The 18708-nt window shown below is 31.4% G+C and overlaps 1 protein-coding gene across 5 annotated transcripts in view; it reads right to left on the bottom strand.

Moving 5' to 3' along the window:
• The window catches only part of LOC135954654 (G-protein coupled receptor Mth2-like), a 74902-nt gene that overhangs the window by 42596 nt on the left and 13598 nt on the right, over positions 1 to 18708 (bottom strand). For 4 of the 5 annotated variants that reach the window (XM_065504866.1, XM_065504863.1, XM_065504867.1 and 1 more), the window contains exon 2: positions 371 to 411. The exons of the other annotated variant lie outside the window; for it this stretch is intronic. The gene's annotated coding sequence lies outside the window, so the exon portion shown is untranslated. The remainder of the gene's footprint in view (positions 1 to 370; positions 412 to 18708) is intronic. 5 annotated transcript variants of the gene reach the window in all.

The following is an 18708-nucleotide window of genomic DNA, read 5'->3' as shown; positions in this document are numbered from 1 at the left end:
GTTGTGGCGTTTTAAGTATTTGATGGTGTAAATTGAAATTAATTCGTAAAATTTCCCATTAAACAAAATTAGAATTTATAATTTATGGTTGGAAAAAACAAGACGAAATTAAATTATAATTAAATTGATATAAAATATCTAAAAATACACTCGAACAATTTTCGAGTTAAACTTTTATAGAGCTACCAAAATGCTAACGAATCGCAAAAAAAATGTTAGAAAAAGTTTTGTTTTTTATATTCTTTAGATATCAAAAGCGTACGAACGTTCGTGACCCCAGGAAAAGCCCATATATATAATTTAATTCAATAATTTTAAAAAATTTATGGAAATACTTAAATTTTTATTTTTTTTTTTAAATTTAACTTACCTTTTGGTTAATGATAATTTCCAGTTACACGTTGCATTTGTCTAAAAATAAAAAAAAATAACATTTCAGTTAATAAATTTTCCATTTTAAACAAACTGTATTGATTTTAATCAAATAAACAATTATCACGCCACCCACGTTTGAGTGAGTGACTGACTGAACGGCTGATTGACTACAGTCATTTTAATTGTTTCGCTTGACATCAAATAGAAACTTTAGTGTTTGTACAATGTTAAAAACAGTTTTTTTTTTGTTTATTCTAATTTTTATTTATTTTAACAAATGAATGTCTAAACTAATTGTTAAATACATATTTACATAGAATTATTTATTAGCTAATCTAAGTGTTGTAAAATGCTAAAAATATAATAAAATTACTTAATGTCAATGCTGAAGCAGCAAAGATTCATAAAATCATTAATTTTGCAGCAAATTCATCCATCCCTCGAACGTCATCTACCTTATATAAAAAACAAGTTCCCTGGTGGAACTCTACCTTAAATAAACTAAGAACAGAAAAACAAGATAAATGGCACACTTTTGTTCGTTCTAGATCCCAAACAAATCTTATAGCTTATAAAAAAGCAAATGCGTTGTTCAAAAGAAACATAAAAAAAGCCAAAGAAGAAGCCTTTTCAAAATTCACTGCTGCGATAAACCCCAACACCAACTCCAAAAAGATATGGAATGATATAAAAAAACTTACAGGCAATAATCAATATAACTCTTTTCGATTCATAAAAATGGACCAACATTTTTTTACAACATCAATCGACATATCAAATAATTTTGGTAAATACTGGTCAAACTTATCCCACGACAGCCAATTCCACTCGGATTTTGTATCTAAAAAATCGGAAATACTAAACCTCACATATGAAAACATACATTTAACCAATTCGGCAAAACAAATGGAAAACAATATAAACATTTTAGAATTCGAACATGTGTTATCTAATGCGAAAGGCAAAACTCCTGGTTATGACAAAATCTCATATCCAATGATAAAAAACCTGCCAACCTGTTTAAAAAGTAGAATAATCAACTTGTACAATAATATATTTAATTCCGGAATTTATCCCCAAAACTGGCGTAATGCCATTATATTACCGATACAAAAACCCAATAAAGCTGTTGAATATATCAGCAGCTACAGGCCAATATCGTTATTACCTTGTCTAGGAAAAGTATTAGAAAAAATCATAGCTGAAAGGCTCTCGTGGTATTCATTCAAAAATAATCTTATAACCTCTACCCAAGTAGCCTTCAAAAAAAAACAAAACACATTAGATGCTCTTCTTCAACTTAACCATTTTATTTCACAAGGTCTCTCACATAAGAACCATATTTCTATATTATCCACAGATTTTGAGAGAGCGTTCGATCGCATCGGTGTTCATATTGTACTGCAGGAACTAATTAATTGGAAAGTAGGAATCAAAATATATAATATAGTAAAATCATTTCTAACAAATCGAAAGTTCAAAGTTCGAATCAACACTACATTCTCAAAAAATTACTCTCTATTCAACGGCATCCCTCAAGGATCACCTCTATCAGTGGTGCTTTTCTTAATTGCCTTCAACGCCATTAGTAAAATAGCCTCAAAATACAATATTATTGGACATTCATTATACGCCGACGATGCCGTATTTTTTTCAAAAAATAACAACAACGACAGATTCAAATTAGCCTTCACAAACCTGCTGAATGATATCAAACATTGGTCAAAAAGCTCTGGAGCCTCACTCTCTCTCAACAAATGTAAAATTCTTCATATCTGCAGAAAACATCATTGTAGACCTCCAACCCTCTTATACAACAACATTAATATCGAACATGTCTCTCAATTGAAAATACTGGGTATTATTTTCGATAATAAATTCAATTTTAGCCAACATTGCATCAACCTGAGGAAAAAAATTATATTAGGACTGAATATAATCAAATACCTTTCATGTAAAAAAAGTTCCGTTCACACAAATACACTCCTCATGATAACTAAATCCCTAATACTTTCCAAAATTGATTACGGAATACAAATTTATAGCAACTGCCCAAAAAAGTACTTAAATATGCTAAATTCACCTTATCATGCCGCCATCAGATGTTCAATAGGAGCTTTCCCAACAACAAACGTTAAAAACTTACTTATCGAATCAGGATTCCCATCTATTACTGAAAGAATTTATGAAAAAAACATAAAACTAATACCTAAATTATACATTTGTAATAACCAAAATCTTCACCGACTCGTCAAAAATACCATAAATCTCAGACGTACCTGTAAAAAATTATCACCGATACACAGGATTGTTAAATATGTTCGAAATTTGTTCCCAACAATACAACCATTGCAAATTTCCTCGAAAAATGAACCGTGGTGGCTTTTAAAACGCAGTTCATTTATACTTGATTTGCAGAAATATGACAAACAGTCAACTTCTCCAGTTGTATATCAGCAAGAGTTCAATTCCATTCGCTATTCACCGACATACAATACCTGGAAATTCATATTCACAGACGGGTCTAAAACACATCTATATACCTCTTTTGGTATAGTGAATGATAATCACACTCCTGTAATCTATGGACTTTTGGAACCACATTGTTGTATTTTTACTGCTGAAGCTCAAGCAATTAAACTTGCTGCGGAACATTTCTCAATTCAAAAAGGACGGTACGTTATATGCACAGACAGCAAATCCACAATTTCAGCTATTTTAAATACCAAATGTTCCGAAACATATGTAACATACATACGTAATTTTTTAATTAAATTTCCAAATAAAATACGCATAATGTGGGTCCCAGGTCATTCCGGCATTGCAGGTAATGAAGCTGCCGATAAAACTGCATGCATTGCTGCAAAATCTCCAACATACACCTTTACCACCCATGTTGTAAAAGATCTTAATAGACTTTTATCTAAACACCTTGAAGACAACAAATTAAATCTATGGGAAAACTACAACCATCGATACAAACAAATTAATCCCAATGGTGTCAAACCCATCTACCCCAAATCTAACTCCCGACAAGAACTACGAGTTTTCACAAGATTAAGATTGGGTCATACCAAAATTACCCATCAACACCTGCTGAAAAAAGAAGATAGCCCCATATGCCGTATATGTAGTGTACAACAAACCATAAACCACATTCTAGATCAATGTCAAGTATACTCCACAATAAGATTACAAATTTTTGACACGACGATCCCCAGCTCATGTCTAACTAATCCAAGCCAAAATAACATCACCAAAATCGCTAACTTCATCAAAAAATGTAATTTATTGAACCTTATTTAATATATTGTCTAAAACAACTTTATATGAATATATATTTCACAATATAATTACCTCTATATATATATATATATTAAGAATTTATTTATATTATAATCAGTGGAGTCGAAGGTCACAGCTACCAGAACTCTCATCCAACTTTATTATATAGTGTCATTTATTGTATTATATAATATTAATAAAATAAAAATAAAATAAATAATAAAATTATTTAAGTAAAGACTTGTTAACTTCAAAAAAAAGTACCAAAAATTGTGTTGTCTAAATCACAATAAACAAAGTATTTGTTTTATTTTATGCAAATTCTTGAGCAAATCTTTATTATTTATTTAGATCTTTTTTTAAATATTGTTTAAATTGTTTATTTATTTTTTGGTTTTTGTGGTTTTTCGACTTTAAAACTATTCGAACATAAACAAATGCTTTTATTGTTTCTTGGTTTTAGTTTCGTTTGGTTTTTTTCATATTCCTCAATCATGTTGTGCATTTTAAATATATTTAAATTAGGGTGCCACTTACTCACTGGCTTTTAAAAGAGTTTTGAATTATATTTACATTTTAGTGAACATAAAAAATGGAACGACGGCATTAGAACAAAGCTTAGGTTTAGAAATGACCTTCTAAGATGTGTACATGTAACTTATTCAATGATATTTGTATAAAAAAATCACTATCAACGGAAAATTAAGAGTTTGTGATTACCTTTCAAATAAAAAAACGTATTTAAAAGCTTTAATCCAAGACCATATAATAAGTTTTTTCATACCATATGCATTACTTAGAAGCACTATAGTAATGGCTGACATTAACTTTTATTTTGAATCATTTGTACAATATGTATACATTTTTTCCCATCTTTCATATGGATTCCGAGCCAAAAGAACTGGTTATATTTTGAGGCAAGAACGAATCAAGCCAATATCGTAGTGTAGCCCTGAGAGAGCGTTCGGCATCGATCGAAACAAATAGTAGTCCGACGAGGCACGGTCTGGACCATGAAGCGGGTAAGGCTAAACTTTCCTACCACTTCATTCTAAATTTTGGTATATTACGGTTTCATGTCTGGCCGCATATTCTGGGCCTATTTCGGCCAATCTCGCTTCAAATGAATCAGTTGCTTTCGGTACAGGTTCCTTGTGATGGTCTGGCCTGATTTCAGCAGCTCATAATTGATATGACCCTTTTGCTCCCACCAAATACAGAGAATTACCTTAGCGCCATGGATATTTGGCTTTGGTGTCGATTTGGCTGGTTGGCCGGGCTTCGGGTTATCGCAATGAAAGATTCGGTGCAAAGATAAATTTCTTTTATAGCGTTCAAGCAACATGTCGAACATCCAAAACAGTCTTTCAAGGTCTCTCGGCTTCAATTTGTATGCTTACGGATAAATCCGGCTGCTCGCACACATTTTGCAATTGCTGCTTGAGTAGATTCAATGATTTTGCAAGCTCTTGTCGAGTTTTTTGGCTGGCCTGGGCGATTTTTGTCTGCCGTATTAAAATCACACTTCTGAACCGCACGATGAAAATGATGGAACACATTCACCATAAGCTTTGGAAAGCAAGTGGAGTGATTTTCAAATTAATGAAGTAAATCAAACTTCCCGCATATGATTCGTTAGAAATTATCAAACAATTTTTTTTCTTCAAAATGTTAATCCTCAAGTTCTAAAGTTTTCAAAAATACCAAATACCTGTACAAAGGCGTCAGTTTAACTTAAGGGTCATGTAGTCCAGAGGGACTACATAAAGAGCACGAATCTAAGAACTATCCGTATCTGTCTGGTTAGCATCTGTTCTACTGTGAGGTGGCTATCAGACTTTTCATTTCATCTCCACTTTCCCCTCATTTAGTGCTTTTCCGTAGTGGACAAAATGGAAGGTCGCAAGGCATGTCCCACTCACTCTATTCGGGACTTCATAATCTCCGGGGACCCTACTCCCACAGCAAAGGTAACGGGATGTGGTGAGTCGAATGCTACTGTAACCCTGGCTTGTCAAGTGGCTACACCGGGCCTGACTAGTCTGCATGGTACTGTTGTCGCAGGAGGTCAATCTAATAAAAAGCAATAGGTGGTAGTGACAAAAGCGGCGAGGTGCTTGCGGACTTCTGCAGAAGCACCTACAAAGCTGCTAAGTTCCAAACCATCAAGGCATTTAAACACCCTGTATCTGGTGCTACTGAAAGGCAAGCGACTAAGTCGTACCAAACGGGAGTCTCCCATATACCAATTTTGAAATCTGAACCATGACCAAGTGTTTCAGCGAGATTGTCAAAGATAACTTTGTTAGAGCAGTCATCGATAGAAGTATCAATGACGGATCCATATCTCAATCAAGTTGGAATATGGTGAAGCAAAAACTGGTAGGGGTGTTCTGGAAAGTTCTCAAACAGAACTCAGACACTCTTTCACATTGCGATGATGCTTGTTGGTACCGGGGTCACGTTAATTAGTCTAACACCCACCTTAAAGTATACCGATCGACTTAGAATCACTTTCTGAGTCGATTAAACGATGTCCGTCCGTCCGTCCGTCCGTCTGGTCGGCTGGCTGTCCATGTAAACCTTGTGCGCAGAGTACAGGTCGCAATTTTGGAGATATTTCGATCAAATTTGGAACATTTTATTTTTTCGGCCCAAGAACCAAGCCTATTGAAACTAGCTGAAATCGGTCCATTATTTCACCTAGCCCCCATACAAATGTCCTTCCGAAATTGGACTTTATCGCTCATAAATGTTTAATTTATATATGTATCTCCACAACTTGCGCTCCAAATAAGTTTTATATATACAAAATGCATGTAACCAAATTTTGTTACGATCGGTCCATAATTAGTCATAGCTCCCATATAGACCCGCTTCCGAAAATCACTTTAACGTGCATAAATCGCTTAAAAATGTTGGTATACTCACAAAATTCAACATAGTAAACTTTCATATAGACATACAAGACCTAATTTCATGGTGATCGGTCCATAATTGGTCATAGCCCCCATATAAGGCTTACTCCGAAAATCACTCAAAAATATAAATTATTGAAATTTTAAAAGAAAAATGTTTTTGCTCTTTTACTTAGTGTAGGGTATTATATGGTCGGGCTTGACCGACCGTACTTTCTTACTTGTTTTTTTATTCAAAATTTAAAAAAGATCTTTATTATAAAAACCGGTTAACCGAAACAAAAAATATTCAAAAACGGTTGGTTTTTCTGAATCTAATCTTATAGCACCATTGCTGGTATAAGAGTCATTATATGACCATTTTAATTTGAACCAAAACGTATATAGAAACCCACAAACCACCATGGCAATTTTAGTGTTACCCTATTGTTTACATATGCATGGTAATGTAAACATATGTTAACATTCAGGGTTGATTTAAAACAGCTTGTTGGAAAATATGTCTTTTAAATGTAGTTAAAATTGTCTGCTGAAACAAATTCCTTGAGAATTAATGCATTTTATTTGGTTTTCCTTCTTTAAACAAACACTTTCTAAAATATGGGGGATTTCATGTCTATTGGATAGTAATTCAGACACAATTTTTCAACAAGATCGGTGGAGAACTTCTGAGTTAGATAGGGTTAAATTTGACATTTTGGCCAAGCAGGTGTTTTATCTCATCCATGTAACTTATTACCTATTGTTCTAAAGCAAAATGTATCCCAAATAGTTTAGATAGCTATGCCTTCAATCTTTAAAATAAAAAAAAATTTAACTTTTTTGGCTTTTTTTCAAAATGGGTATTTTTTTTCTTCTCAAAAGAAAGCTTGGATATTTTCAAATAAATATTTTGTACCTCAAGAATAAAATGTTTGACTTGAAATGCACCATATATATATATATATTTCAATATAGGAAATTACTGTTTCCCCTAATTGCTAATAAAAATGTTTAATTGTTAATTAATGAATGTGATTGTTTTTCATAATTAGTTCAATTAAAGTTTGTTTATCTTTTTATTGAATGTGTGCATAGTTTATTTGTTTATAATTTAACAATAATTATTCTAAGACTAGTTTACAATGAAGTTTTTGTGATTTTATATATTCTACGATTGCTATTTAAAATATCTTGAGTTATGAACAAATACATGGTTTAAAAAGAAATATGCAAATTGTTTAGTTTAATAAGAAATTTAGTTTTTTAGTTCCGTGATATTGTTTATGATTTTGTATTAAAGTAATTTTCAAATAAATGTGAGAAAATATTAGTACAAAATATTAATTCATTAATTAATTAATTAATAATGTCAAGAAAGCCATAAATTAGTAAACTTTATGAAGATAAAATCCTTGTTGAAGTTTGTGTTAAAAGTTTTATAAATTTTACTATTTAATATCGAAATCTAGTGCTTGAGTAAGTATTCCTACAATTAAATGCGCTGCAATTATTTTTGTTCATTATATTTGCAATGTTATGTAGAGATCGCATATTAAGGAAATATATGAGAATTCAAGACAGAATTGAAAACCGCGGTTTCGGTTGAAAAAAGTTGAAACCCATTGGGTTTCGGTTATTTTCGTTTTTAAGCTTGTTTCTTAAATATTATGATTATACACAAGAATCATTTGCTCATACGTTGAAAACTTAATAACCAAGAATAATTGCCTGTTTTCGGTTTTCCGCTATGAACTGTAAATCACCTAAAGCGTGCATCTAATTCGTCGAACTGGAATATTACATTTCTTTTTATTTTATTAACGATTTAAGTTTCCAAACATGTGACAAAATCTTGTTTTTAATACGTATTTTGTTTTTCAAATTTAAATACTCACTTGTATATAAAAATACAGGTTCTATTTTTAAGGCAAAATTTTAATTTCAAACATTGGACAACAATATTTCAAGTATTCTAAATCCCTAATGACCTACTTTATATAATAACAAGTAAGAGAGCTATATTCGGCTGTGCCGAATCTTATATACCCTTCACCAAATTATACTTAAAAATATATTTTTTTAAATATTATTATTTAAACAATATTTAACTTTTTTTTTTAAATTGTTTTTAAATTTAAAAAAAAAAAATTTTACAATTTTTTTTTTAATTTTTTAAAAATTTTTTTTCCATTTTTTTAAATTTTTTTATAATTAAAAAAAAATAAAAAATTTTGGATAAAAAATTTATGAGGAAAATAAAATGAAATGATGAAAACAAAAATTTGGGTTAAAAAATATTTTTCCCGATTTTGACCCATTGTAGGTCCAACTTACTATAGCCTTATATGCATCGTTGCAATGGACTTTGAAATATCTAGCATTAGATATCCATATTGTCTCTATTAATGACTTAGTAATCCAGATATAGATCAAAAATAGTGCAAAAATCGAGGTTGTCCGATTTTGTCGATTTTAAATCAATCGAGCAATCGAGCCTGAAGAATTCCCAATATATTGATATATGAATCATGTATGTAAGTTATTTTGAGGCTACGCAAAGTTGATTTCATTATACAGACGGACAGACGGACATGGCTATATCGACTTCGCTATCTATAACGATCCAGAATATATCGAGCCTTAGCGCCAAATTATCGTAAGCGACATTTTCTAAATTTTTTTTTTATTGCAAAAATTAAAATTTTATGGACCGACTGATGTTTTAGCGTTCTCAGAATATCAAAATTGTTAATAACTTAAAAATTATAGCGGGTAAGATTTTATCTAAGTCAATGTTTATATTTTACAGAAAACGAATTTTATCGTAAGCAATACACAGTAGTATCGAAAAAAGAGGGAAATAAATCTGTAACTTCCAAATGGTTAGATTGGTCTTAATGAAATTTCACATGTGCAAAGAAAATGTGTTGTCGAGTTTAAGTATTGAACCTTGACCTCATGGGCCCACCATGGGCGCGACCAAAGGTCCTCAAAGTAGGACATCTCGGGCATGTTATATTTTTAAAACGATCCAATTTATTCGTTTGTGTTCCGATTTCAAAAAAATTACACACATATAATCTTCTCATCGAGCACTAATATCAAATATCTCTTATAGCTCAGGAGGTATTCGCATTTGAAAATTAAATTTTCAAAATTTTTACCCACCGCACTCCAGTTTTTTGATAACAGCGGGTCCAAATATTTTCCGATTTTCTCCAATTTTCGTTTGTTGGAGTAACAACACATTTATGTGTCAAATAGAAAAAGAATTGTTTAAAAATAATGATTAAGTCCAAAGTTATAAGCATTCGAATTTAAAAAAGACGGTTTTTGGCTAATTTTCTTGGAATAAAGTAACTTTTTAAGTTATCGCAAAAAATTTCTAAGAGGATGTATAAGGAATATATACTTTCTGAAAGCAAAGTTTTCATAAAATATTTTAAATGAAAAAAAATTAAAAAAATTTTGTTACCGAGGGGACCAGGTCCATTCAAAAAACACCTATTTTTTATGTAAAATTAAATTTTAGGGCAAAAATTCTAAAATCGCATATTCGATATCAAAATACAGTAACCAATTTTAGGTGGCCTAATATGTTTCTAATTATTTTGTAAAGGGTTCCGATAACCCCCACCCTGGTATGGATATTATAGCTAAAAAACTGAAAATTCGTATTTTTGGATTTTTTCAAAACTTTTTTGGGAATTGCGGGATTGCTGATAATAAATTTCAAAATTCGTTTTTATTTTTGCATTTTAAATAGAAAAATCTACATATCTGTGAAATTTTATTAAAAACTATTCATAAATAAAAATTTAATTTCAATTCGAAAAATTTGTATCTATGCAAAAATTCAATAAAAAACATTTTTTGTCATATTTTTCAATAAAGTATTCAATGAATTTTTAATTGTCAAAAGTTATAAATATTTTTGAAAAATAGACAAATAGCTTGAACGAATTTATATTATATCGCATCATAACATTTTTAATTCTATGTATAAATTTCAAAATAATCAAAAAAAAACTTCTCCTGTAAAATTTGTGTTTTGTCGCTTACGATAATTTGGCGCTAAGGGCTCGATATATACTTTGTTTTTAAGCAGCTGATAACACAGGGCAACAATTTTTTTTTATTGTAACAAAAACAAAACATGCAAAATTTACAATCAAAGTAAGTCTGTACTTTGATTGTAAATTTTGTAAGCATTTTGTATATTAAGCATTTTGTGAAAATAAGCGAATTCACTTAATTGTGAATAAATTCCAAAATAATCAATCGATTTTTATGACCAATATCGCATTTTGTTGCTATTATATGTGACTTTGCGATAAAGCAATAAATCTGAACAATTTCGGCCGTTTTCCATTTTTCATGATTTTTTTAAAACAAAAATTAGCTATTTTCAAGTAAAAAATATAATTTTTGCTTCAATTTGTTACTATAACTCCGAAACTACTGAGCCGATTGAAACGCAATATATACGTGAAAATTTGTAAATAGCATAGAGAAAATGTTTTAAAAATTCAAGCAATCGAAAGAAGAACATTAACTACTCAATTTTATGTATATCAAAGAAAAAAGTAAAATTTTGTGAAAATGAGCGAATTCACTTAATTGTGAATAAATGCGATAAGAATCCATCGATTTTTATGATCGAATCTCTTTTTGTTGCTATTATATGTGGCTTTGCGATAAAGCAATAAATCTGAACATTGTCTGCCGTTTTCCATTTTTCATGATTTTTTTAAAACAAAAAAAATCTATTTTCACGTAAAAAATATATTTTTTGCTTAAATTTGTTATTATAACTCCCAAACTATTGAGCTGCTTAAAACGCAATAAATATGTTAGAATTTATACATAGCATGGAGAAAATGCTTCCAAAATTCAATCAATCGAAAGAAGAACATTAACTACTCAATTTTATGTATATCAAAGAATAAAGTAAAATTTTGTGAAAATGAGCGAATTCAGTTAACTATAAATAAATTTGAAAAGAATCAATAGATTTTATGATCGATATCTCTTTTTGTTGCTATTATATGTGGCTTTGCGATAAAGCAATAAACCTGAACAATTTCGGTCGTTTTAGATTTTTCATGAGTTTTTTAAAACACAAAAAAATATTTTCACTTAAAAATATATTTTTTGCTTCAATTTGTTATTATAACTCCGAAACTACTATAAATCTAAAATTTTCTAAGTTTACTTCAATAATATCGGACTATCCGTTTTTGAGTTATCATAAATTATGTGGAGAAACATCTAAAAAAATTAACAATTTTAGAAAAAAAAATTTTAAAAAAATCTATCCATAGAATTAAAAAATTTTACCATTTTTGTACTTGATGCATCATATCTATATGTTTTTTTTTTAGCTGTTGACCTGTGTAATCTATCCCCAATTGAAATGTTCATGGTCACTTATTTGTGTTCATTTTTATGAGAATCTCAAATTTCTTTTTTTTATTTATTTTGAAGCACCCTTTTCCTTTAAAAAAAACAAATTTAAATGATTAACTAAAACCATATGTATTTTGTCGAGACCATATTTAAAACTCATATTACAAAGCCAATAAAACATATTTCAATTTGTTTTGGAATTTTGCAAAACATTTTCTATTTGTTTTAAAACATGCTGTGGTGCAATTTCTGCCACCACGATCATATTCATTTTCTATAGAAAACAAACAAATTATTAATTAGTTTTCTGCTTAATTATGTTAATCATTCGTATAAATAATAATAATAAAAATACAAAACGTCAATGATGCTTAAGTTATATACTAAATTATGGTGAATTTCTAATAATATTTGACATTTATTATAGACGGTGTGAAAATGTCAACAATACACAAACGTAAGAGAAATTCAAAGAGGGAGAGAGATAGTGGGAAAGACACAGACATTTAGCAAGAGTGAAATAAAAAAATACAGTGGCTAACATAAGTTGATTTATTAAAATGTAAGGTTATCATTCCATGGATCAAAATTTTAATACAATTTATTAAACAAGTAAGAAAGTACTATAAGTAAATGTGCAAAAATATTTTTCTTTTAATATATCAATAATTTATATTCGTGACTGATTTTCGGAATTGGGCCTTATATGGGAGCTATGATCAATTATTGACCGATAAATCGTGTGATTTATGTCTCTGTGTTGAATTTTGTGTGTATACCAACATTTTTAAGAGATTTATGCACGTTAAAGTGATTTTCGTAAACTGGTCTATATGGGAGCTATGACTAATTATGTACCGATCATGGCAAAATTTGGTGGCATGAATTTCGAATATATAAAACATATTTGGAGCGAAATTTGTGTAGATAATTATATAAATTCAACAGTTATGACCGATAAACTCCAATTTCGGGAGGACATTTGTATGGGGGCTATGTGAAATAATGGTCCTATTTCAGCCACTTTCAATAGACTTAGTCCTTGGACCGAAAAAGCTATATATACCAAATTTTGATCGAAATATCTTCAAAATTGCGAGCTGTACTTTGCGTAAAAGGTTTACATGGATAGACAACCAACCAGCCAGACGGACGGACGGACGGAAATCGTTTAATCGACCCAGAAAGTGATTATAAGTCGATCGGTATACTTTAAGGTGGGTGTTAGACTAATATTTTTGGGCGTTACAGACATCTGCACAAATGCATTATATTCTCCCCACTATGGTGGTGTAGGGTATAACTATTCCGGTATTCGTTTTGGTTGTCCTACAATTTATGCAATATTTAATATTTCCTTCATTTGGGCAGTTAAAGGTTTGAAAGCTGACAGTTTTGGTTTAGTAAAAATCGAGCATTACAGCACCAAAAACTACGAAAGTTTGTCGGCCAGAATTTGTTGTGTATTTGAGGGAACGATCCTGAGACGTAGCTTTTTGCTTGTCTGCAGATTCACCCAGAGTCTCTGGGGGGAATCGAACCCGCAACCACCAGATTGATAGTCCAGCACTCTATGGTTAGTCCATCTTGAAAACTTCAACTCAAAAACTACTCTGCTACGTGAAATTACAGTTTAAAATTTTTAAATTACCGATTTATCTCCAAAATATTTTATTAAAATCTTCAATAAATTTTGACACATATTTTACTTGTTGATAAGCACTTTTGCCCGCCACTGCAAATTAATGTCACATAAAATACTCTAATAAAAAAAACAATAAAAAACATAATGGCCAATTAACAAAAGCACAAGCGTCCCACAAAAATATTTCGTTGCTTTTTAAAACATAAAATTCGAAATATTTATCTTAATAATATTTAGATTTTATTTTTAAAATTATTTATAAAGAACACAAATGACCTTGTACATTTTTCACAGTTTAACTAAGATTTTCTTAAGAATTGCAAAAAATTTTTCAAAAGAAACGTAGCTCTTTGGAATATTAAAGAAAGAAATTATAGTGACCTCAATTTTAAAGAGGCCTATTAAAAGGGAATTTAATGATTTTTAATATTAAAAGCCAAACATACTTATAAAATTATATTTATAAAGAAATTTGTGTAAAACAAAATCAATATCATTTACTGCATTATTTAATTTAAGCAGGCTTATTCTCAAAATTTTCTTTAAAATTATGTTAAATTGATCGTCTTGTGTGATGGTTTTTTATACCCTACACCACCATAGTGGGGAGGGTATTATGCGTTTGTGCAGATGTTTGTAAGGTACCGTGAAATAACTCCCAAATGAAATAACTCCCCACGAAAAGATGATATAACACCCAACAAATTTTTCAAACAACTTAGGACTTATTTCATTATGAAACAATTCCTAACGCATAGGGAGTTATTTCATAATTCTTTGTTGGGATTTATTTCATAATGCAATAACTCCCAATGAAATTTTTGTTGGGTTTTATTTAATTTTTTTTTGGGAATTAGGAGTTATTTCACTGTATTGGGAGTTATTTAATTTTCATTTGCAAAAGCAGAACCCATAAATATCAAAAACTGGCTTCGCTCAGAAAAGTTTTTGGCATTGCCGGCCTTCGGCCGGTCGCAAAGGTTTTCTCCTCTTGGGTGTATCAAAAACCGGCTTCGCTCAGAAAAGATTCTTTTTACATCGTCGGCCTTTGTCAGGTTGCAACGATTTCTTAATATGGTGCGAAATGAAAATCGGCTTTCTGAAATATTATAAAACTTTTCTGCAATGAAAGAAATCTTTTCTGAGCGAAGCCATATTTTGATACACCGTGAAGTAGAAAACCTTAGCAATGCAAAACAAATTTTTTGAGTGAAGCCAGTTTTTGACACATCCCAGAGGAGTAAAACTTTGCGCTACGCTATAGGCCCGCAATGCAAAAAATGTTTGGTAAGCGAAGAATAATTTCACTTTTGTAGTTCCTTTTTTTAGATTACATAAATAAATTGCTTCGGGTTGGGAATTATTTAATTTCTATTGGGATTTATTTAATTGGGAGTTATTTCGCTTTTTTGGGACTAATATTTTTCAAATTATGAACTCGCCGATTATTGGTAGTAATTTCATTGGTAGTTATTTCATTTTTCAAGTTTGGGAATTATTTCATTTTTGATGGGAATTATTTCATTGGAAGTTATTTCATTGGGAGTTATTTCATTTGGGAGCTATTTCACGGTACCGTTTGTAACGCCCAAAAATATTAGTCTAACACCCACCTTAAAGTATACCGATCGACTTAGAATCACTTTCTGAGTCGATTAAACGATGTCCGTCCGTCCGTCTGGTCGGCTGGCTGTCCATGTAAACCTTGTGCGCAGAGTACAGGTCGCAATTTTGAAGATATTTCGATGAAATTTGATACATATTATTTTTTCGGCTCAAGGACCAAGCCTATTGAAACTGGCTGAAATCGGTCCATTATTTCACATAGCCCCCATACAAATGTCCTCCCGAAATTGGACTTTATCGGTCATAAATGTTTAATTTATATATGTATCTCCACAAATTCCACTCCAAATAATTTTTATATATACAAAATTCATGTCACCAAATTTTGTTACGATCTGTCCATAATTAGTCGTAGTTCCCATATAGACCCGCTTCCGAAAATCACTTTAACGTACATAAATCGCTTAAAAATGTTGGTAAACACACAAAATTCAACATAGTAAACTTTCATATTGACATAAATCACACGACCTAATTTTATGGTGATCGGTCCATAATTGGTCATAGCCCCCATATAAGGCCCACTTCCGAAAATCACTCAAAAATATAAATTATTGAAATTTTAAAAGAAAATTTTTTTTTGCTCTTTTATTTAGTGTAGGGTATTATATGGCCGGGCTTGACCGACCATACTTTCTTACTTGTTTTATTTTGTCCTCCTGTGAGAGAACACCTATAGACACTTATCATTAGTTAAGGATGAGTTCAAGAATGTCTGTGAAAAATATACACGAACCCGTTTGCAAGACTTCTTGCACAGAAGCAAACGCGATCAAGGCTTCGTGAAGCTGATCTACAACCCCGCTTACATGGGGCCCATTTATATATCGTCAGAGAACATTTAGTTTTAATTTTAGTTATAAGATTTTAATACTTATTGTTAGGCCTAAGAAAATAAGGCAGATACAATAAATAAATGTTAATAAAAAATTTTAATTTGACTTTATAAAATGCAACCCATGCTGAAGGTTACTGGCTATAATTACCCATTTTACGAACACAAACAATCCATATTAACCGGAACTGTATACATATACTCCCATGATGAATGTTTGCAAAATTGCGTGGTTTTTCAATTGATGTTTATGTTCAAAAACAATTTGTCACAGCATCTAATTTTATTTTTGTTAATGTCAGCAATCAAACAACAATACCAACTTTATTTATTAGTTTTTTTAAATATAATTTCCAATAATTTTTTATGAATTTTGCAGTGCACAAAAACATATTTATTTAATTAGCAAGGTTAAGTTTGTAAAGCTGCTGCTTGTATGGGCTCTCCAAAATGAAATGATGGTTAAAAAAATTCAAAATAAATTTTTATTTTCATGTTTTAAAGTAATATTTTGTATTAATGACGTATTTTTAAAAAAAAAAAAACTGCCTTGGATTTAAACAAAGAGAATACGAGCATTTAACCATATAAAACCATCAATACATTAATGTTTTGTGGTTAAAAAAGATCTTGAACACTTATAAGGGGCCCACACACAATGGCTGCGACAAGCTACCAGTCAAATGAGTACGTTTTTCAAGATTATTATCGTGCCTTTTGTTAATAAAGGCCTAAAATATGAAGTGAGTTACTCTGCTAAAACATATGTATTTCAGTATAATACTAAATGAAACAAACATTTGCGAAAGTTAAACAATTTTAGAATTTTTCTTTTGCAATACATTTTTTGTTACACTCTGCAACAAGAAATTTTTAGCATCAGTCACTCCAAAGAGCAGTGCAAGATTTGAGATGACCATGCCCTCAAATCGCTCTTGCTGAATGTCCAATGTGTTATGTGGTGTGTGGCACGTATCGTCGTTCTGTTGAAACCACATGTCGTTGGTGTCTCTGGTGCATAAATCAGACTGAGGGTCGCTATGTTTTGTGGCTTATTCGCATAGACTAGTGACTTAAGAAAACCCCACAAGAAAGAATCTAATAGGGTCAGATCGTACTAGCTCGGTGGCTAGTTCCTATCACCTCCACGTGGGATGACCATGCCCTCAAATCGCTCGTGAAGAATGTTCAATGAGGCACGTAGCGCCGTCCTCTTGAAACCATATGTCGTTGGTGTCCATATCATCCATTTTAGGACAAAAGAAGTTGATAATCATTGACCTATAGCGATCGCCGTTTACGGTGATGTCTTGCCAACGTCGTTCGGAATGAAATATGGATCGATGACCAAAATCCACACCATATAATGACTCTTTCGGGATGTATTGGACGCTCTTGGATCTCATGTGGATTGGTATCGTCTTAAATTAAACGATTTTGTTTGTTGACGCAAAGATGATTTCTTGATGAAAATTATGGTCAGTTTCCAACACCCATTCTGGCAATTTTATCATTTGCACGTTTTGTTCAACGCTATATTCGTCCATGGTCATTTGGCAAAATAGACTGAGTAAATGACAGCCTATTCGACAGATGTAGCTTGAATAATATGTCTAAGTTCGGAAGTCCCTATTACATGATCGAAGAGATACAACTTCCTCATAGGGAATTAAATGGCCAATGAATATATAATTTTCCGGAATCTGCTGAAATTTTGAGAGCAGATGTACCATTCCCTTTACACAATATTAAAACTTAGGTTCTCTCTCAACTATGTTCCACTTAGCTGGAGGAAAAGAAAATAAGTTTTATTCCTTATGCCTCTTTCCATAATTAGGACACATTGATGTACTGATAATGCTGCTATTTGAGGGGTTTAAAGGGCTCGAGAGATTTCAGTGTGTGTACCTAATGTGTAGCACAAGTGAAGTTTTTCTACATGAAGTCAATAGTTAGAGTTTTTGACCAGAGAGAAGTAGATGACAGCTTTCTTCAAAATAGACAGAGCATTCATATACACATATGAGTTAAAAAGACATATGGAAACGAAAGTAGTTTGCACAATTTTTTGTAATAACGAGAAGTCAAAACAAGTTACGCCAATCGCTAGTTTGATCTCTCCACTGTCCTATTCATATCAAACTGAATAATAAGATAGTAAAAGTCTTCCCTTATGCAGACGGTGGGATATTAATAATAACCTGGCTATGACTATGGATGATAATGGGTAACTGGGCTACAAAAGGAGAAAGTGTAAACCCAAACTAGCCGAAGTATCTCATTATAGCGAACCGATATATCCAAATATTCACTGATAGCAAAGCGGTCACTTCCAAACTTCTCCAAGAATGACTGTAGTCTATGGAGGAGATATCATGACACTCAAAGCCTTAAGTCCCCTGACTAATTGGTTGCACTTAGCACACATCAGATGGAAATATTTGCAAATTTGGTATCCGGTGTAATTTTGCAAAAAATCGGGAAAAATTTAAAATACAATCTCCAAACATATGAAAATAAATGGTGCAAATTTTGAAAATTTCGATCTCAAAATAAATTTTGCTCAAAATTTTGCACTTGTAAGGCTATTGGAACCCCTGCGGGTAGTCACCTTGAGTCTTCGGGCACGGTGC

Source organism: Calliphora vicina, chromosome 3 (assembly GCF_958450345.1).
Source record: "Calliphora vicina chromosome 3, idCalVici1.1, whole genome shotgun sequence".
NCBI lineage: Eukaryota > Metazoa > Arthropoda > Insecta > Diptera > Calliphoridae > Calliphora > Calliphora vicina.
The sequence above is the reverse complement of the archived record's forward strand: the minus strand, read 5'-3'. Positions and strand labels throughout refer to the sequence as shown.